Below are 19783 nucleotides of genomic sequence, written 5' to 3'. Positions count from 1 at the left end.
TGAGTGAAAATAGTCCATACAGTTTAGTGGCTGGAATCAGATAGCTCTGGATTCAAGGTCTGGCTTTGTCACTTCCTGGCTGTGTGATATAGTAGGTAGTCAAGACTGTTTAATAAAGCTCTTAGGATACAAAGAGCTAAGTTTAAAAAAAAAAAAAGTTTTTTTTTTTCTCTCCATTTTTTAAATAGAAAAACTGAGATGATAATGAATGACTTCCTTCAGGCGATACAGTGACTGAAGATGAACTAATGCTTTTTTGTTAATCACTGAGGATTCCAGGGAGACCTCTTCTCAAACCTCTGGTTGTCTGACTACAATGACAAATTCAGGTACTGAGTACAAAAAGACAGTATAAATATGACTCATCCCCAGTGAGGTTTCCACACAAGACATTTAACTCTTGCCTGAGAGCATAGCTTCTAGACACCAATGCCCACCACCCCCTCTCTTATCATCTGATTCAGTACTAACTGAGCATATGCAATGGCTGGTTTGGGACCATGGAGAAAAAAAAAGATGAGGTTCTGCTCTCATGGAGCTCAAAGCCTATAGGGAGACTGACAGAAAAACAAAAATTGCAGTCAAATATGGCAAGTGCTGTAACAGACAACTCTACAAGAACAGCACTGGCACCAATGATGGGAGAAGGCTCTGTGGCTTCGTGGTCTGACGAGGTCCAGAGGTTTCACTGCAGGAAGACTTTTGAGTGGGTGTTGAGAGACCGTTAGGAATTCTCTAGGGAAACTGTAGTGGTTTAATGATGACCTCCAAGAAGATCTGTCTATGCGTCAAACCTTGGAACAGGTAAACATGAGCAAGACACAGAATATCATGTTTTGGTCCTTCTATCTGCTCCTTTTCCTTACATTCTGAGCTCAGTAGCTGGCACCATCATCCAACTACTCAAGCCAGAAAACTGGAACTTAAACCTGGCATCTCCTTCTCCCTGGGCCTTACCTCCAATTAATTAGCAGGTTGAATCTATTTCTCTCAAATCACTCCACTTCTCCCATGCCACCAACTTAATCCAAGCCATCTTGTTCCTGTAACAACAGCCACCTAACTTGACCCCCCCACAGTTTCTCTAGCCTCCCTCCAGTCTGTTCCCCTGACTAGTTACAAGGATAAAAACTTCTAAATCTGACATTTAAAAAATGTAACTTCTTCCTTAAAATACTTTCATGTCTCTTCAACACTCTTAAGAACAAAGATAAAAATTCGCACAGCTTGCAACAGCCCTTCATGATCTGACATCAACCTAACTCGCCATTGTAACTGGGTACATCTCCTCCTCCATCTCAGGTTTGATCCGTGGGTCAGGAAGATCCCACTCCAGTATTCTTGCCTGGAAAATCCCATGGATGGAGGAGGCTGGTGGGCTACAGTCTGTGGGGTTGCAAAGAGTCAGACACAACTTTCACTATCTTTCCTCCTCCATCTCTAGACTCCAGCTATTTTAAAGCACTTTCTCAAAAATGCCACACTCCTTTCCTACTGCAGGGTGTGGCTGCGCTTCTAATAAAGTCTTCTTAACCTTCAAGTCTCCCTGGGGAGGACTCCTCTAATCCTAGTGCCTCTCACTATGCACTATCAAATAATCTCTATTGCAGACATTAAGAGCATTTAATGTAATTATGTAACAACTTGTTCAGTCTTTGTGTTCTCAGCAATACTTCACAAGGGAAGAAATTTTAAAAAGAGGGAAGAAGTAAACAGAAAATGAAAAGGAGGAAGGCCTGGCTTGGGTTCTTTTGGGGCTTGAAGCCTCTCACAGATCAGGTTCCAAAGAGAGCTGAAAAAAGCAGAAGTTACGGTCATTCTGTGCATTTATTTGAGCTATTATTGAGAGAAATAGGAGCTGCAGAGTTAAAACCAGGTCATTTGATCAATTAGGATGATCACCAAGGCCTCACAGAGAAACACCCCTGCCCCTACTGTATCTAGATTTCCCTGTGGTTAAGATGATAAAAAATCTGCCTGCAATGGAGGAAACCCAGGTTTGATCCCTGAGTAGGAAGATCCCCTGGAGAAGGGAATGGCAACCCACTCCAGTATTCTTGCCTGGAGAATTCAATGGACAAAGGAGCCACAGTCCATTGGGTTGCAAAGAGTTGGATATGACTGAGGACTAACGTTTTCACTTTCCACTATATCCATCTCCCTCTTTGCCCCTCAGCCCTTTCACTAAGAATTTCCTGGGAGATTATTCCTGAATATGTGGTGGAAGACACCTTGAACTAAGTGTGTACACTTGGCTCTTTGTCCTATCTCTGTCACCCACTAATCATTAACTTCATTTCAATAAGCATTTATTAAAGACCCACTGTGTGTCAGGATCTCTTCTGGGGGTTAGGTTTTCAGAGTCACCGTCTCTGCTCTCAACGAGCACACCATTTGAGAAAGACAAGCAAAGAAGACACATTCGTGAGGTTCTGGTAGTCTCTCTAAGGAGGCGGTCCGTCTCCTCAGGTCGCCCACCACTCCTGCACTGGTGCTCATACTATATGACCAGCAGACTGAGGAAGAAAATAGCCAGGCTTGGTTCAATGTGGGCTGGCTTGGTATGTGGTTTGAAGCTGAAAATGGGCTACTTCTAACCTGAAGACACACTGAGGGTGCCCCCTGGGAACAGTGGGGAGCTTAAGGTTCTATGTGAGCAGAGCTTTAGTACATGTACCTGACGATCCACTTTGTGTTGGAAGAGATGTGGCCCGATATAAGGAAATATATGGATACGTGGGCAGGCAAATGACATGGCTGGTTGGTCAGGGGTCTGAAGGAGAAAAGTTAAAGATCAAAGCTTGACTGGTCCGGAGAAGAGGCAGGAAAGTGAAACTGAAAGTCGCTCAGTCGTGTCCTACTCTATGGGACCCCATGGATTATACAGTCCATGGAACTCTCCAGGCCAAAATACTGGAGCGGGTAGCCTTTCCCTTCTCCAGGGGATAAATGCAGGGATCGAATCCAGGTCTTCCGCATTGCAGGAGGATTCTTTATCAGCTGAGCCACAAGAAGGAGAAAAGTTAAAGATCAAAGCCTGACTGGTCCAGAGAAGAGGCAGGAGGATGGGGCCAATGCCAAGGACTAGGACCTAGGTCTATTTTTAATTGTGAATTAATGGCCATGGGAGCCTTCAACATGGAAGTGATGCTTAAGAGCTAGTTCACAAAGTGACCAGCTCTGTGACTGATATGAAAAGAGAAACTGCATTTAGTCTCCAGATAAGCTGTTTCTCAACTTAAGTCAACCTCTATAGTGCCTGATATCTATATTCTATTTTGCAATTTTTCAGGCCCTGCTCCCATTAATTTCTCAGCTATATTGACTATGTCAAAGCCTTTGACTGTATGGATCACAATAAAGTGTGGAAAATTCTGAAAGAGATGGGAATACCAGACCATCTGACTTGCCTCTTAAGAAACCTATATGCAGATCAGGAAGCAACAGTTCGAACTGGACATGGAACAACAGACTGGTTCCAAATAGGAAAAGGAGTATGTCAAGGCTGTATATTGTCACCCTGCTTATTTAACTTATATGCAGAGTACATCATGAGAAACACTGGGCTGGAAGAAGCACAAGCTGGAATCAAGATTGCCGGGAAAAATATCAATAACCTCAGATATGCAGATGACACCACCCTTATGGCAGAAAGTGAAGAGAAACTAAAAAGCCTCTTGATGAAAGTGAAAGAGGAGAGTGAAAAAGTTGGCTTAAAGCTCAACATTCAGAAAACTAAGATCATGGCATCTGGTCCCATCACTACATGGGAAATAGATGGGGAAACAGTGTCAGACTTTACTTTTTGGGCTCCAAAATCACTGCAGATGGTGATTGCAGCCATGAAATTAAAAGACGCTTACTCCTTGGAAGAAAAGTTATGACCAACCTAGATAGCATACTGGAAGCAGAGACCTTACTTTGCCAACAAAGGTCCGTCTAGTCAAGGCTATGGGTTTTCCAGTGGTCATGTATAGATGTGACAGTTGGACTGTGAAGAAAGCTGAGTGCCAAAGAATTGTAGCTTTTGAACTGTGGTGTTGGAGAAGACTCTTGAGAGTCCCTTGGACTGCAAGGATATCCAACCAGTCCATTCTGAAGGAGATCAGCCCTGGGTGTTCTTTGGAAGGAATGATGCTAAAGCTGAAACTCCAGTACTTTGGCCACCTCATGTGAAGAGTTGACTCATTGGAAAAGACTCTGATGCTAGGAGGGATTGGGGGCAGGAGGAAAAGGGGACAACAGAGGATGAGATGGCTGGATGGCATCCCTGACTCGATGGACGTGAGTCTGAGTGAACTCCAGGAGATGGTGATGGACAGGGAGTCCTGGCGTGCTGCGATTCATGGGGTCGCAGAGAGTCAGACACGACTGAGCGACTGAACTGAACTGAACAAAAAGTAGAAGCCAACAAACTCCATCTCTCATGTTTAGAACACAGTGCCTGGAATATCCCATGGACGGAGAAGCCTGGTGGGCTGCAGTCCATGGGGTTGCTAAGAGTCGGACACGACTGAGCGACTTCACTTTCACTTTTCACTTTCATGCATTGGAGAAGGAAATGGCAACCCACTCCAGTGTTCTTACCTGGAGAATCCCAGGGACTCGGGAGCCTGGTGGGCTGCCGTCTATGAGGTCACACAGGGTCGGACACGACTGAAGCAACTTAGCAGCAGCAGCGGTGCAATGTCTGCCACACGATTAATACTGATTAACTATAAGGGTTAGATGCTGTCCCCTATAGTCAGAACTCAGCCAGATTTCTCTGAATCCTCGTTTTCCTCCTACTCCTCTCCTTCTGACCTTTAACCAACCTCCAAGATGACTTTTGAAAATGATATTATACCTAGGATGAGAAAGAGAATTTATCTTTTATAAATAAGATAAAGAGAATTTATAAATAAGATAAAGAGAATTTATCTTCCAATCCCCTCATAACTACTATCAGAGACCAGCTTGCATCCCACAACTTCGATTTCCTCTTCATTTTAGTCTATGACTCCCCAAAGCACCTCTAAAGTTCCCTAGAGTAATGGCAATTTGAAATCTACTGGCCTAGAGCAATTGTCCTAAGCATGTGACAAAGGGAACTTACTTAATGAAAGGTCTAAGAGATATAATCAGTTAACAAGGCAATTAAACACATTACCCAGGACTGTGCCACCTGGGTTCCTGTGGCCTACACCAGCAAAGACTAGCAACATCATTTCAATTACACACCCACAGTTAGCCCCAGATGCGGGTTAGTAAACAAATGCTAATACAAGAAAGATGATATGTACAGGAGAGAATTATAATGGCAGATTAACAAATGCAAGCTAACAAATTGTACATTCTGCAAATTAATAAAACTAACAACAGTAGCTTATTCTTAGAACTATCCTGACAGCATTGACTTATTTGAAGAATCCATAAGGTAGGGAAACAAACAAGAAAATAAAAATGGACCAAAAAACAGGGGGAGGGGTGTGAGCTGGATTCTAACTTTAACTCTGCTGCTAATAGTGAATCTAAATAAAAATATTCTCACGATAAGAAACAAAATGTAAAAATTATCTTCTTCTCATCAGACTAGCTCTTTCACTAGACTCTGGACAAATCAACCTCTTTTCTGAGTTTCTATCTCATTTTAAAGATTGGAAAAAGGACAAAAGAGAGAGTCTTGGGAAGTAGGAGGAGTATTAATTTCTAAAAGCCAGTTGTAAACATCACCGTTTATTGAAGCAAATGTAGAAACAAACATAGAATCAAAACAAAGCCAAGTGAGCAGTTGGCAAGTGGAGCAGGTTTCACATAAACTGTGAATCAACAAATGTGAAGAAGGATTTATTATTTGGGCCCAGAACAATACTATCTACGAAGGGGACACAAAAGAGTCCTTGCTAAATTAATTGAGCACTTATTCTCAAATAGTCCTCACAAAAGGCCTGTGAGGTGAATGCTTAGAAATGAGTGAACTTAGTTTCCAGGACACTTAACCATACACTAAAATGCTTTGGCCACAAGTATCAGAAACCCCCGATCAACAAGGAAATGCATCGCTGCTGCAACTGAGAGTACAGTGGCCGGAAGTCCTCCGGGTGTCATACAAGGACCTGTTTTCTCTGTCCTCAGTGGCATCTCTGTCCTGTACCTGTACCACCTGATGTCCACCTCATGCGTCAGTGACAATTGGAGCAACATGTTTCCTTGTTTCTCAACATGAGAGACAACCCTTCTCTTTTCTGTTTTTCCCCTCAAGCTGACGGGGACAACTTAGGTCATATAACTCCTGAGTCAATAACTGTTCCTAAGGAATGTCATGTGCTAGAATGCTAAAAGTAATAAGGACCATTCCTAGAGCTGGGGATGGCTCCAGTTTCTTCTGAATGTGATTACGAGAGGTGTATATGTGAACAAAAGTTAGGTGCTTATAAGAGGGAAGAAGAGAGAAGGGATGAAATAGACAGCCAGCCAGTGGGTCCACTCCATTAGCTCTAAGTTCAATGCTTGGCAAGTGGCGAAGCCAGCACTGAACTAGTTAAAACATTTGGAGAACCTCGGACCGATTTCTGCAACTTAGAAAACCACCTTACCAGGCAATTCTTCATATTACAACACAACAAATCAGTTTTGACAACTATACCCCAGAGATGCACGATAACTCTATCTACCCGACAAAAAGGTCAGGTCACTTTACCGAAAGAACTTGTCAAGACAACTGAAAACAGCATTTGAAATCCAGAAATTCATGGAATAGCCAAGCATATGAATTCCATGCCAATAGAAGCCATTGCTTTGAATGAGAATCAACTGTGTTATAAATAATAATAACACTATCTGCACATAATAAATATCCACGTGCCATTTAACCCATCTTAGTACTATTAATATTTGTTTATGGCAAAGCAGCACTGGTGTATCTAAAAACTGCAAAAGGCATAGAAAGTTTTTAAGCAATTATAATTTGTTTAATGACTAGTCATAAACAAAACACCTCAGCCTGCTAAGCCTCCTCTAATTTCTTCTGGCTGCTACTGATAATGTTCTGTAAATAATGCTGCCCGGTGTCTGGTGTCTCTGAAATATTTAACACTGAGACACAGATGAGCTGGCAAGGTGCTGGCCTCTTTTTAGCTGAGACCTAGATCCCAAAATATTCCCTCTTCATCCAGGGTTCCATCGAAATAAATATTTGCTTTTCACAAAGGATTTTTGTCCTAGGAGGAAGAAAGACAGATAATGGCAGCCCAGGACAGCAAATCTGCTTAGAGAACTAGCTCCAGGTTGCTATGCAGAGGGAAATAAGCCAGGTAATCCAACTTTTGGACCATTTCCCAATCTTTCCCCTTGCTTAGGGTCATTACTATATACCTGTACTCCAAGCTCGACCAACAAACACATTCAGATCCTCTCCATTGCTGGGTAAACAGAATTCCTTGCCACCAAGGTACTCCTGAAAAACTGAGCAACATTTTGTTCCCTGAATGGGCCAAGTGTCCTTCCACCCCAGCTTTTTTGATGATGTAATTCTTTCTATCCAGCTTCTAAGACTCAGATAAAATGTTTCCTAATGGTCTCAGCATGAAATAACCTCTTTATCTTTTATAATACCAATCTCTGCCTAGTTCTGTGTAAGCAATTTACATACATTATGCCCTTGAACCCTGAGTTAAACCTCAACTCATTGTTGAGGTAAGTGTTGCTAGACCATTTTATTAAATACAAATAGGGGATTGAGATGCAGCATGATTACATTGAAGGAGATCAAACCCGTCAATCCTAAAGGAAATCAACGCTGAATATTCACTGGAAGGACTGAAGCTGAAGCTGAAGCTCCAGTACTTTGGCCACCTGATGGGAAGAGATGACTCATTGGAAAAAGACTCTGATGCTGGGAAAGTTTGAGGGCAGGAGGAGAAGGGGGCAGCAGAGGATGAGATGGTTGGATAGCATCACTGACTGAATGGACATGAGTTTTAGCAAACTCCAGGAGATGGTGAAGGACAGGGAAGCCTGGCATGCTGCAGTCCACAGGGTCTCAAAGACTCAAGACAGGACTTAACAACTGAACAACAGTATACCCAATGTCACAATAAATGACCAAAGCAAGAGACTAACACAGGTGTTTTAGATCCCAAAGCCCACACACTGCTTTTTAAATTCCAGGTACACCGCAAACACTAGCATTTTATTTGTGCTTCCTTTATAATGCAGATATCATTTCTACCCACTGTTAGAGCTATTGATGTGAATTTCTTTATCTTCTTTTCTAAAGTCTGGAATTCTTGAAGGCACACTCTATGTCTTATTCATATTTGTATCCTCTGAGGGATTTGCATAGAATAGATGCTTAAGACATCTTTGTTGAAAGAATGGACACCATTCAATACATACTTATAGCAATGAATTGCTATTATTAACTTTCAGATTTGATTTCCTATAATCATTACCCTTGATGACAGAGAATGAACCTTTTTTTTTTTTCTTTTCTAGGAAGCAAACCCAGAGACAAACAGAAAATCAAAACGGGTTTCCATTAGCATATGTGGAAAGATTTCGTTTATGCTCAAGTAAAAACTAGACTGATATAAATACAAAATGCACTTGGCCATTTGTTTTGAATTTTAGCACTTTCTTTCATGAAAAAAAAAAAAAAAGCCCAGAACCATTGGTGCGTTAATGAGTTCCCCATGTGAGCACCAGGGTTGGCATGACATCCCCTGGTTTCATAGAGCTTTTGACATCAACCATGACTGGAACTATCCGTTGCTCATTCGGCAGGCACAGAACTTCCTCCCAGCCTTGCCTATGACAAGGTCATCCTCTGTTTCAATTGGACACGTGGGTCCTTTAGAATGGAGCTTCAGTCTGGCTGTGGGATTTGGCAACAATGACAAAGAGAGCAATCAACAACTGCCACCCCACTCACTGTTCACTTGCCAAAGCTAAAAAGTGACTGATTGTCAGGCCTTCTGAGGTTAAGTGTGATAGATCCTTTCTTCCTTTGGATGTAATGCCTGTCTGGTGATGAAGTTAAGAACTTAATGCAGTGAAGAACAGCATGTCTTCATGGCACAGACTCTGGGTGCTAGATTCAAGAACTTCCATTCACCCGTATGTGTTGCTTTCTACGTTCCATATCTGATTTTTGTTTTTATATTGGAGAAAAAAATAATATCCTCATTGCTGTTGTTGTTCAGTCATCCAGTCATGTCCGACTCTTTGCGACCCCATGGACTGCAGCATGCCAGGCCTCTCTGTCCCTCATCATCTCCTGGAGTTTGCCCAAGTTCATATTCATTGCATCAGTGATGCTGTCCAGCCATCTCATCCTCTGACACCCTCCTTTCCTTGTTAGAGAATTTAAAATGAAGGAATCAGCATTTACATCATCCCTTGGACTGCGTCTGTTACAGTACTTAATTGTACCTAATTGCTCTAAATGCTGTCAGTTCCTTATTTCTGTCTTCAGATATTATTTTTGGAAACAAGGACTAACATCAGTTTATAAATTAGCTGTATGTCAATAGTTTTGTTGTTTTTGTTTTGCTTTGCATTGCTTAGTGGCTGTCTCAGAAATATTACTGAAATTTGACTGTAGTTAATTGCAAATTAGGTCACAAGTAGAACCTATTTTAAATGAGTATTAAGCCTAAAAGTTAGGACCCCCAGGTTTAAACTTGATGTTTTGAAAGCAGAGAATAAGTTTTGCTCTAGGAATACTAAAAGTCTCTGACTTACAAACCCAAGCAATGGAAAGGAGATAGGACCACTGCACGCACTGCCATGCCACAGCTCAACGACTCAGTCGTCACTGCTATAAAGTGAACATTTGCTTCCGGCTAACCGTGCCCCAGTGATGAGTGTGGAAACCTATTCCCTAGAAAGATTTTCTTCTGCCACAACCTCCCCTCTTCTTTCCCCGTCAGATAAATCACCCAGGTCATACTACTCCCTTGCTCCTCTCCACTGTTCACCTCTGGTCATCGCTAAGTTAGGTCATTGTTTAAAATGTCCAAACTATATACATTCCCCTTAGCTAATTTTATTTTCTCCTCTCTCCATAATGTATTCAGTTATTTAAAGAACCTCTATCTCCTTCCTCACCTTGCAACTTTTCTGAACATCCACACGATCCTAATTTCTTGGGCTTTCTGTAAGAGCAGGTCTATTAACAGAGAGAAAAAAATCTCTCTCCCATTTTAAAGGACATAATTCGTTTGTAGGATCATTTCTACTTGGATACAAGCTATTAGTGTAGCAGATTTAGAAAATTCTTAGTTCACTTGATATAGTATAAATCATATGATTTGTTGTTTTACTTATTTCTTGGGAAATATTTGTAAATTTATCATATACTTACTTTTATGGGACTTTTAACATCTTGAAATTCTCCATAACCATGAAGGGCATACCTTCATTGGCATTAGCCAATGTGGTTGTTGACAATTAACAATTAGACATGAGTGACTTCCCTGGTTGGAGTCTGCAGTGAGGGGCATACTCCTTGACAGTTTTTCTACCAACTGGCATATTCACACAAAAGCTAGTCTCTGAGCAAATTCGATTGGGTATTTAAATGTTTACTAATTTAGCAGTAACCAGAGTTGGAAAAGACTTTTGAGAATCTGTTGAACAGCAAGGAGATCAAACCAGCCAACTAAAAAGGAAATCAACCCTGAATATTCATTGAAAGGACTGATGCTGAAACTGAAGCTCCAACACTTTGGCCACCTCATGCGAAGAGCTGACTCATTGGAAAAGACCCTGATGCTGGGAAAGATTGAGGGCAGGAGGAGAAGGGGGTGACAGAGCATGAGATGTTTGGATGGCATCACTGACTCAATGAACGTGAGTTTGAGCAAACTCTGGGAGACAGTGAAGGACAGGCAAGCCTGGTATGTTGCAGTCCATGGGACTGCAAAAAGCTGGGCGTGACTTAGAGACTAAACAACAACAAGCCAGAGTCATATAACAAATTGGGCAAGCTTGACAACATCTCCTCTCTCTTATCTTTTCTATACTCTGGCTCATGCATTTGATGAAAGGCTGTCTTGAGACACGTGCACAGTACTCCAGCGGCAGGATTCAGCTGTCCCTCCAGTAGAGAGGAGGTGATGGAATCCCGCACTGGAAGCTACACGCAGACCTGGATGGAATCCCGAGGACAGGGCTTTATCTCAAAGTGAAGCAATTGTATCAGTAGATTAGAAGGCCTTGTAAGCCATCTAGACTATGTATCTTGGACCCAGTCATTTCCCCAATTTAAAAATCACGCCTAACATCAATTGTACTAATTAACAGACTCTCTGGTGTTGATCAAAGAAAATTGAATCCTTCCAACAGAACTGCTAATCTGTGGGCTTCTGATTAGTGTTTCAAAGGCTAACTAATTTAGAGCTTATATTGACAATTACGATGCTTCAAACATTCAACTCATTAGAATGGGATTAAAACACTTGCACGTGCACATACACACACCACCAACAACAATAAGTTACACATAGTGTAAAACTCTTGAAAATTCCAAAATTCTATACTTCTTGTCTTTGCACACAAGAGGTCTCATACAGGTTTACAGGTGAGATACGGGGGTAAGGTGCCCATAGTAAATACAGTATATGAGCCACGCCTAGGAAACTGACTATAGACTTTATTGTCATTTGGTGTAGGAAAATGCTCAAGCTTTTCAACTGGGAGGAACTCAAAATGCTTAAGACTTGGTATCTCTATAAGTGTATAAGATAAGGGGCCAGAGATTTAGGACCGTTGCAAGTATAGGAAAAGAAGAAAATTTAAGTAATTTGAAACTAAGAAAAAAATTTGAGTAAATGACCTATCTTCCTAACAATGTAATATGCTTTTAAAATTGAGTGTTGCCTGTCCATTAAGAAAATCAAATATGTAAAAGAATGGCTATTCAGAACACACAACACAGATTGATATATTTGTAATTATTTTGCCAGTGTAATTTATATCTCTGGATTTCAAGATGCCTATTTAAGACTGGGTCATGCACTTAAGGTAAAATACCACTGGGGGTAAGTAATGCCTGTGTTAGGATCATGTGGCCCAAAAGATTGGGTTTAAGATGGTATGAGCTACCTGAAATAAGCCAGCACAACTTAATTTTTTAATTATTAAAAAAATTTATTAGTGAAATTATTTAATTATTAAACATAATTTAATAATTGACATGTATTAAAATAAATTATAAATATGTAATCACTGCTAACTATTTTTAAATCCAACCGAAAAAGCAATTAGGTATCTTTCTGTTAGCAGCACAATCTTAGATCCGGACAGGAAGAGCATTGCTCTTTTATTAATAAAATATGTTACTAGTTATCCTTCATCTAATTAGAAACTAGACACAGTGAGTGCTTCAAAAGAACAAAATACTTAATTACCACTTAATTCTCAATATTTCTACAAGGTCACTGCCAAGGTTTGTCCAGCCTAAGTCTGAAGTCTTCCAATGATAGTGTTCTCGCTTTATCCCAAAGCTCTCAGTTAGCCTTTCAAAAGCTCTGTCAGAGCATCCATTCTCATGTGTTTTCATCTAACAAATGTGACCTGAGCATCTTCCACCGACAGGTACTGCCATTGGCTCTGCGACCCAGCATTAAATAAATTACACATATCTTTGCCCTCATGGAACTACATTCCAGTTGGGAAAGACAGACAATAGAGTTATGGGAAATATCTGGTCTGGGTTGGAAGAGACGTGCTTTACAGAGGAAAAACCAGATGAGGGCAACAAGGAGACCTGCAGGGTTGAGCAAGTTCCAAAAGAGGTAAGTGTGTCGGCAGGTAGCTGGGGAGAGGGCGGTTCCTGCAAACACCGAGATCCTAAGGGGGAAACGCTCCTGGAGTGCGTAAGGAGCAACAGGTGCCTGTGTGGCCAGGGCAGGGTGAGTGAGGAGCCAGAAAGGCCGACAGGCAACAGTGTGGGATGGGCGCACAGAACGGAGGGAGGGCTGTGGTGAGATCAGTGTCCCAGGAACCGCCGTATGTGAGCATGGGGAATAGGGCCCAAACCAGGAAACTTTCAGATGAAGGCCCTTCGGATAATGAAAATCTGCTCTTATGTGTCCAGAATCTTATCTTTCTCAGGTTCAACAAGTCTCCTTAATTCATGTCCTTGCTGTTCATGTCATCCAGTTCGGCAACCCTTCACCATCCTGCCGATTCTCCTTTGAATATAACTGAGGGTGCCCGGTCTCTCTCTCTGCCTATAACTTGACAGAACTCTTCGTGAACAAAGGGCAGCCTTTACAACTGAATAGGGATATGCTTCCACACCGCTCTGAATTTCCCCCATGGGAGTCTTATTATTGATTATAATGGCTACCTATTTGCTTGTGCATCTCACCAACAGAAGGGGAACTTCCCAAAAGCAAAGACTTGATCCCATCACAATTATAACCCAGAGTCTCACATATCACTGGTTCACATACAGTTGAACAGTCTCAGAGTCAGTGTTGGTTGAATATTTATAGATGATAAACCTGAGGTATAAAAAGGTTAAGCAATTTGCCCAAGGTGACAAAGCTAGAAAATAGAGACAGGATATGTCCCAAAGCAAGCAGTCTATCAAAAATGAAAAGACAACCCACAGAATGGGAGAAAACATTTGCAAACAAAGCAATCAACAAAAGATTAATCTCTAAAATTTACAAACTGCTCATGTAGCTCAATATCAAAAAACCAACAACCCAATCAAAAAAATAAGTGGAAGATTTAAATAGACATTTCTCCAAAGAAGTCATATAGATGGACAAAAAGCACATGAAAAGATGCTCAGCATCACTAATTATTAGAGAAATGCAAATCAAAACAACAATGAGATATCACCTCACACCGGTCAGAATGGCCATCATCAAAGAGTCTACAAATGGTAAATGCTGGAGAGGCAATGTGGAGAAAAGGGAACCTCTTACACTGTTGCTGAGAATGTAAATCGGTACAACCATTATGGAGAACAGGATGGAGGTTCCTTAAACTAAAAATAGACATACCATATGATCCTGCAATTCCACTACTGGGCATATACCTGGGGAAAACCATAACTTGAAAAGATACATGAACCTTAGTGTTCATTGCAACACTATTTACAATAGCCGGGACATGGAAGCAGCCTAAATGTCTATTGAGAGAGAAAAGGATAAAGATGATGTGGTACATGTATACAATGGAGTATGACTCAGCCATAAAAAGAACAAAATAATGGTATTTGCAACAACATGGATGGACCTAGAGGTCATCATACTGAATGAAGTAAGTCAGACAGAGAAAAACCAAGAGTACATGATAGTGCTTATGTATGGAATCTAAAAAAAATGTACAGTTCAGTTCAGTAGCTCAGTCGTGTCCGACTCTTTGTGATCCCGTGAAATGCAGCACAGCAGGCCTCCCTGTCCATCACCAACTCCCGGAGTCCACCCAAACCTATGTCCACTGAATCGGTGATGCCATCCAACCATCTCATCCTCTGTCATCCCCTTCTCCTCCTGCCCTCAATCTTTACCAGCATCAGGGTCTTTTCAAATGAGTCAGCTTGTTGCATCAGGTGTCCAAAGTATTGGAGTTGCAGCTTCAAAATCAGTCCTAACAATGAACACCCAGGACTGATCTCCATTAGGATGGACTGGTTGGATCTCCTTGCAGTCCAAGGGACTCTTCTCAAGAGTCTCCTCCAACATCTCAGTTCAAAAGCATCAGTTCTTCAGCCCTCAGCTTTCTTTATAGTCCAACTCTCACATCCATACATGACCACTGGAAAAACCATAGCCTTAACTAGACGGACCTTTGTGGATAAAGTAATGTCTCTGCTTTTCAATATGCTGTCTAGGTTGGTCATAACTTTCTTTCCAAAGAGTAAGCATCTTTTAATTTCATGGCTGCAATCACCATCTGCAGTGATTTTGGAGACCAGAAAAATAAAGTCAGCCACTGTTTCCCCCCAAAATGTACAAATGACCTTATTTATAAAACAGAAATAGAGTCACAGATGTAGAAAACAAGTTTATGGTTACCAGTAAGGAAAAAGGGAGATTGGGATTGACACATACTACTATATATAAAATAGATAACTAATGAGGACCTACTGTATAGCACAAGGAACTCTATTCAATATTCTGCAATAGTCTATATGGGAAAAAACTTTTTAAAAAGTGTATGTATATGCATACATACTTTGGCCACCTGATGCGAAGAGCCAACTCATTGGAAAAGACCCTAATGCTGGGAAAGATTGAGGGCAAGAGGCAAAGGAAACAACAGAGAATGAGGCAGCTGGATGGCATCACTGGCTCAATGGACATGACTTTGGGTAAACTCTGAGAAACAGCTAAGGACAGGGACGCCTGGCAAGCTGCTTGGGGGTCTCAAAGAGTTGGACATGACTGAGTGACTGGACAACATATGAGTGTATATATATACATATGTGAGGAGGGCATGGCTACCCACTCCAGTATTCTTGCCTGGAGAATCCCCATGAACAGAGGAGGTTGATGGGCTACTGTCCATGGGCTCGCAAAGAGTTGGACACAACTGAGAGACTAAGCACGTATACACATGTATATGTATACCCGATTCACTTTGCTGTAGAGCAGAAACTAATACATTGTAAATCAACTGTACTCCAATAAACATTTAAGACTAAACAAATAAATGACCCATCTGTCCACCTGACTCTGCTACAGTATATCCCACTGAAATTTTATTTGATTCTCTTGCCTGTCTTCCCCACTAGAGCCTGAACTTCCTCGGGCCAGCAGCTCTGTTGTGTTCATTACTGCATCTCACATATCTAGCATAATATCTAGTAAAATGGTTGGTCAATTGTTAGACAGGTTAAAGTTTGAGAAAGTTGGTTTGGACTTTGCTCTTGTTGAAGTCATCGAGCTGAGGCCATAACTGATAGCATTAAAGGAAAGACTAGATTTTTTGTGTATTGATGACTATTACAGCAGACATGACACATTCAGTATATCATTCAGGTGGGACAGAATTACATCCCACTCTGTAGGCATGTAAACACAAACACACACAGGCTACTACCGGGATCTACCAGTCTACAAGATCAAAGGTGCAGGCTGTATTCTCTTAGGAGCTGGTTTGCTCCAAGGTCATCAGTTCAAATAGGACAGATGAGCCTGTTCAAACTAAGCTCCCAGATAGGATATAAATATATGTCAAAGGACACATGTTTAATGGATGTGAACAGAGAGAGTCCACAGAGTAGTAATGTCAGTTTTATTTTTAGAGGAGAGAACTATAGATTTTTGGTTGATCCCATCACTCTATATTAAACAGCAAAGTCAATGTGGCCAAGTGGGGAAAAAAAACAAATCTTAGAGGCAGAGGGCCAAACTGCAATATCTGGGTCATACTTCCACTGCCACGCGAGCTTATGAATGTCTTTTCAACCCTTAGCTATACTGGTTTCCTTGTTTGTAAAGTCCTTCCTGTCTCCATTGGTTACTAGGAGAGTTCAGTGGGGTAATAGGCACAGCATCGACATATGGAACAAACCTACCTTACAGGATGCAAGCAGAATGTAATTTTATTCTTGTTTTCTACCACTTTGTTAGCTTATAGGGCTGGTTGTTCTATCTCTGCATGAAAACTTGATTGATCTCATGACACTCCTGTTTACTTCAAGCCAAAAATACAGTGTCAGTTCAGTCACTCAGCTTCTAGTTTGTCTAATAAGCGGAGCTTTGAGCTTCATTCACAAGCAAAACTCCCCTCTATTTCCATACCCAGGACCTGGTATCAGGAGGTCCCCAAGACCCTCTCTGGTTCAGTGATTTCCTAGAATCTGTCACAGGATTTGCATATAGTTGTGCTGTACCCAAAAGGATACAAAGCAAAATCAGCAAAGGGAAAGGCACACAGAGCAAAAATCTGGGGTAAATTAGACACAAGCTTCCACAGTCCTCTCCTGGTGGAGGCACACAGCATGAAATTAATCCTCCCAACAATGAGCTGTGATGACATATGTGAAAGGTTGCCAACTGAGGAAGTTCATTAGACACACTATTCAGGATTTTGCCTCATGGGTACCCTTGCCTAACATGTAGCAAAATTCAGGGGTCCCAGGAGGAAAGCAGGAGTTCAGCATAAAGTGTACTGTTTGCACAGACTAGGCCCAGCGAGCTACTCCAAGGAGATGGAGGCACGGGAACCCTCCTGAAATCCAAGTTCCCAGACACCAGCCAAAGACCATCCTTATAAGCAGCTTCTATGGTCACTCTAAATGCTAGCTGCCCTGAGTGTAGAAAGAAATGTGTCCTCCTCTTTCTTCTTAACTCCTTCCCAACTATTAGCTGACCTTGAGTACAGAGCAACTGGGGAGAGGGAGGGGAGGGAGGGGAACGGGACAATTTTTACTTACCTGGCACCATTTTACCCTTGCCTCACACATCTGGGACTGGCTGGTGTTCAATGGTTGTCACTGTGTCTTAGTTGGTATTCCTTTGGGGGAGTCTCTCCTCTTTAGAGGGCTTCCCAGGTGGCGCTAGGGGTAATGAATCCATCTGTCAATGCAGGAGACACAGGTTCAATCCCTGGGTCGGGAAGATTTCCTGGACAGAAAATGGCAACCCACTCCAGCATTCTTGCCAGGAGAATACCATGGACAGAAGAGCCTGGTGGGCTACAGTACATGGTGTTGAAATGAGTTGGCCATGACTGGCTGAGCACCCTTAGGGATCTTCCGATTTCTCCCCTGGGAACACTTAGCCGGACTTCCTGTGATGCACTGCCACATTTTCCTTGGCCAGAAGTGGCCCCGCAGCCCCTGATTCTTCCATAGATCAACCACATGGACTCTGTCACCACATGGGCCTCCATCGTTCTCTACAGTGACCTCCTGGGCAGGATTTGAGAGAGCTGCACTTGGTCTCTCTCTGGCCCATGGAAAATTTTTTACCCCTAATAAACTCTGTGAGTGTAAATGGATCAATGCAGTAACCCCTCCTTGGCTTCAGCTGCCTGAACAGCTAGCTACCTGACTCTCCCTTTTAGGTTCCAGCCTAGAGTCAAGTGGGCTTCCCTGGTAGCTTAGGAGTAAAGAATCTGCCTGTCAGTGCAGGAGGCTCAAGAGACACAGGTTCAGTCCCTTGGTCAGGAAGATCCCCTGGAGAAGGGCATGGAAACCCACTCCAGTATTCTTGCCTGGAGAATTCCACGGACAGAGGAGTCTGACAGGCTACAGTCAATGCAGTCGCTAAGACAGTCAGACATGACTGAGTGACTAACACACACACACACAAAATAAACAGAGTCAGGTCCTGTTGTCACACACACTGGTCCTGTTGTTACATCAGCTGCAGGAGCTAAACATCAAGCTTTCTGAGTCATCCTCTTTTTGTTTGTCACGAAAAGCAGAACACCCTTTTCCCTCACCTTGGTGACTGGGGAGAGTGGGGCTGGCAGGGGATAGGAGGGGTGATCCATGGCACACCAACAACTATCTCAGAAAATTACTTCCATATACACTCCAGAGATTCCTCTCCACTCACGTTGATATCCAAAATCCAGATACAAACCCAGGTTTTAAGGGGTCTGAAGTATATGTAATTCAAGTGGAGATGTGCCTTTACCAAAAAAAAAAAAAATATATATATATATATATACACACACACCCATCCACACACACACACATACAACTATGAATACAAAACTAAGTAGAAGAACTGTACAAAGAAGATCTTCATGACCCAGATAATCACGATGGTGTGATCACTGACCTAGAGCCAGACATCCTGGAATGTGAAGTCAAGTGGGCCTTAGAAAGCATCACTACAAACAAAGCTAGTGGAGGTGATGGAATTCTAGTTGAGCTATTTCAAATCCTGAAAGATGATGCTATTAAAGTGCTGCACTCAATATGCCAGCAAATGTGGAAAACTCAGCAGTGGCCACAGGACTGGAAAAGGTCAGTTTTCATTCCAATCCCAAAGAAAGGCAATGCCAAAGAATGCTCAAACTACCGCACAATTGCACTCATCTCACATGCTAGTAAAGTAATGCTCAAAATTCTCCAAGCCAGGCTTCAGCAATACGTGAACCGTGAACTTCCTGATGTTCAAGCTGGTTTTAGAAAAGGCAGAGGAACCAGAGATCAAATTGCCAACATCCGCTGGATCATGGAAAAAGCGAGAGAGTTCCAGAAAAACATCTATTTCTGCTTTATTGACTATGCCAAAGCCTTTGACTGTGTGGATCACAATAAACTGTGGAAAATTCTTCAACAGATGGGAATACAAGACCACCTGATCTGCCTCTTGAGAAATTTGTATGCAGGTCAGGAAGCAACAGTTAAAACTGGACATGGAACAACAGACTGGTTCCAAATAGGAAAAGGAGTACGTCAAAGCTGTCTATTGTCACCCTGCATATTTAACTTATATGCAGAGTACATCATGAGAAACGCTGGACTGGAAGAAACACAAGCTGGAATCAAGATTGCTGGGAGAAATATCAATAACCTCAGATATGCAGATAACACCACCCTTATGGCAGAAAGTGAAGAGGAACTCAAAAGCCTCTTGATGAAAGTGAAAGAGGAGAGTGAAAAAGTTGGCTTAAAGCTCAACATTCAGAAAACAAAGATCATGGCATCTGGTCCCATCACTTCATGGGAAATAGATGGGGAAACAGTGGAAACAGTGTCAGACTTTATTTTTGGGGGCTCCAAAATCACTGCAGATGGTGACTGCAGCCGTGAAATTAAAAGACGCTTACTCCTTGGAAGGAAAGTTATGACCAACCTAGATAGCATATTCAG

The 19783-nt window shown here is 42.0% G+C and overlaps 1 long non-coding RNA gene across 5 annotated transcripts in view; it reads right to left on the bottom strand.

The window, feature by feature from the left end:
* Positions 1 to 19783, bottom strand: part of LOC112449612 (uncharacterized) — a 113792-nt gene that overhangs the window by 66854 nt on the left and 27155 nt on the right. For 4 of the 5 annotated variants that reach the window (XR_009490458.1, XR_009490457.1, XR_003038209.2 and 1 more), the window contains 2 exons: positions 17387 to 17528; positions 4588 to 4846 (listed from right to left, as the gene is read on the bottom strand). This is a non-coding gene — a long non-coding RNA (uncharacterized lncRNA). The remainder of the gene's footprint in view (positions 1 to 4587; positions 4847 to 17386; positions 17529 to 19783) is intronic. The other variant, XR_003038211.2, reaches the window with a different exon arrangement.

Source organism: Bos taurus, chromosome 14, assembly GCF_002263795.3.
Source record: "Bos taurus isolate L1 Dominette 01449 registration number 42190680 breed Hereford chromosome 14, ARS-UCD2.0, whole genome shotgun sequence".
Taxonomy (NCBI): domain Eukaryota; kingdom Metazoa; phylum Chordata; class Mammalia; order Artiodactyla; family Bovidae; genus Bos; species Bos taurus.
Note: the sequence above shows the minus strand (reverse complement) of the source record. Positions and strands in the feature narration are given on the sequence as shown.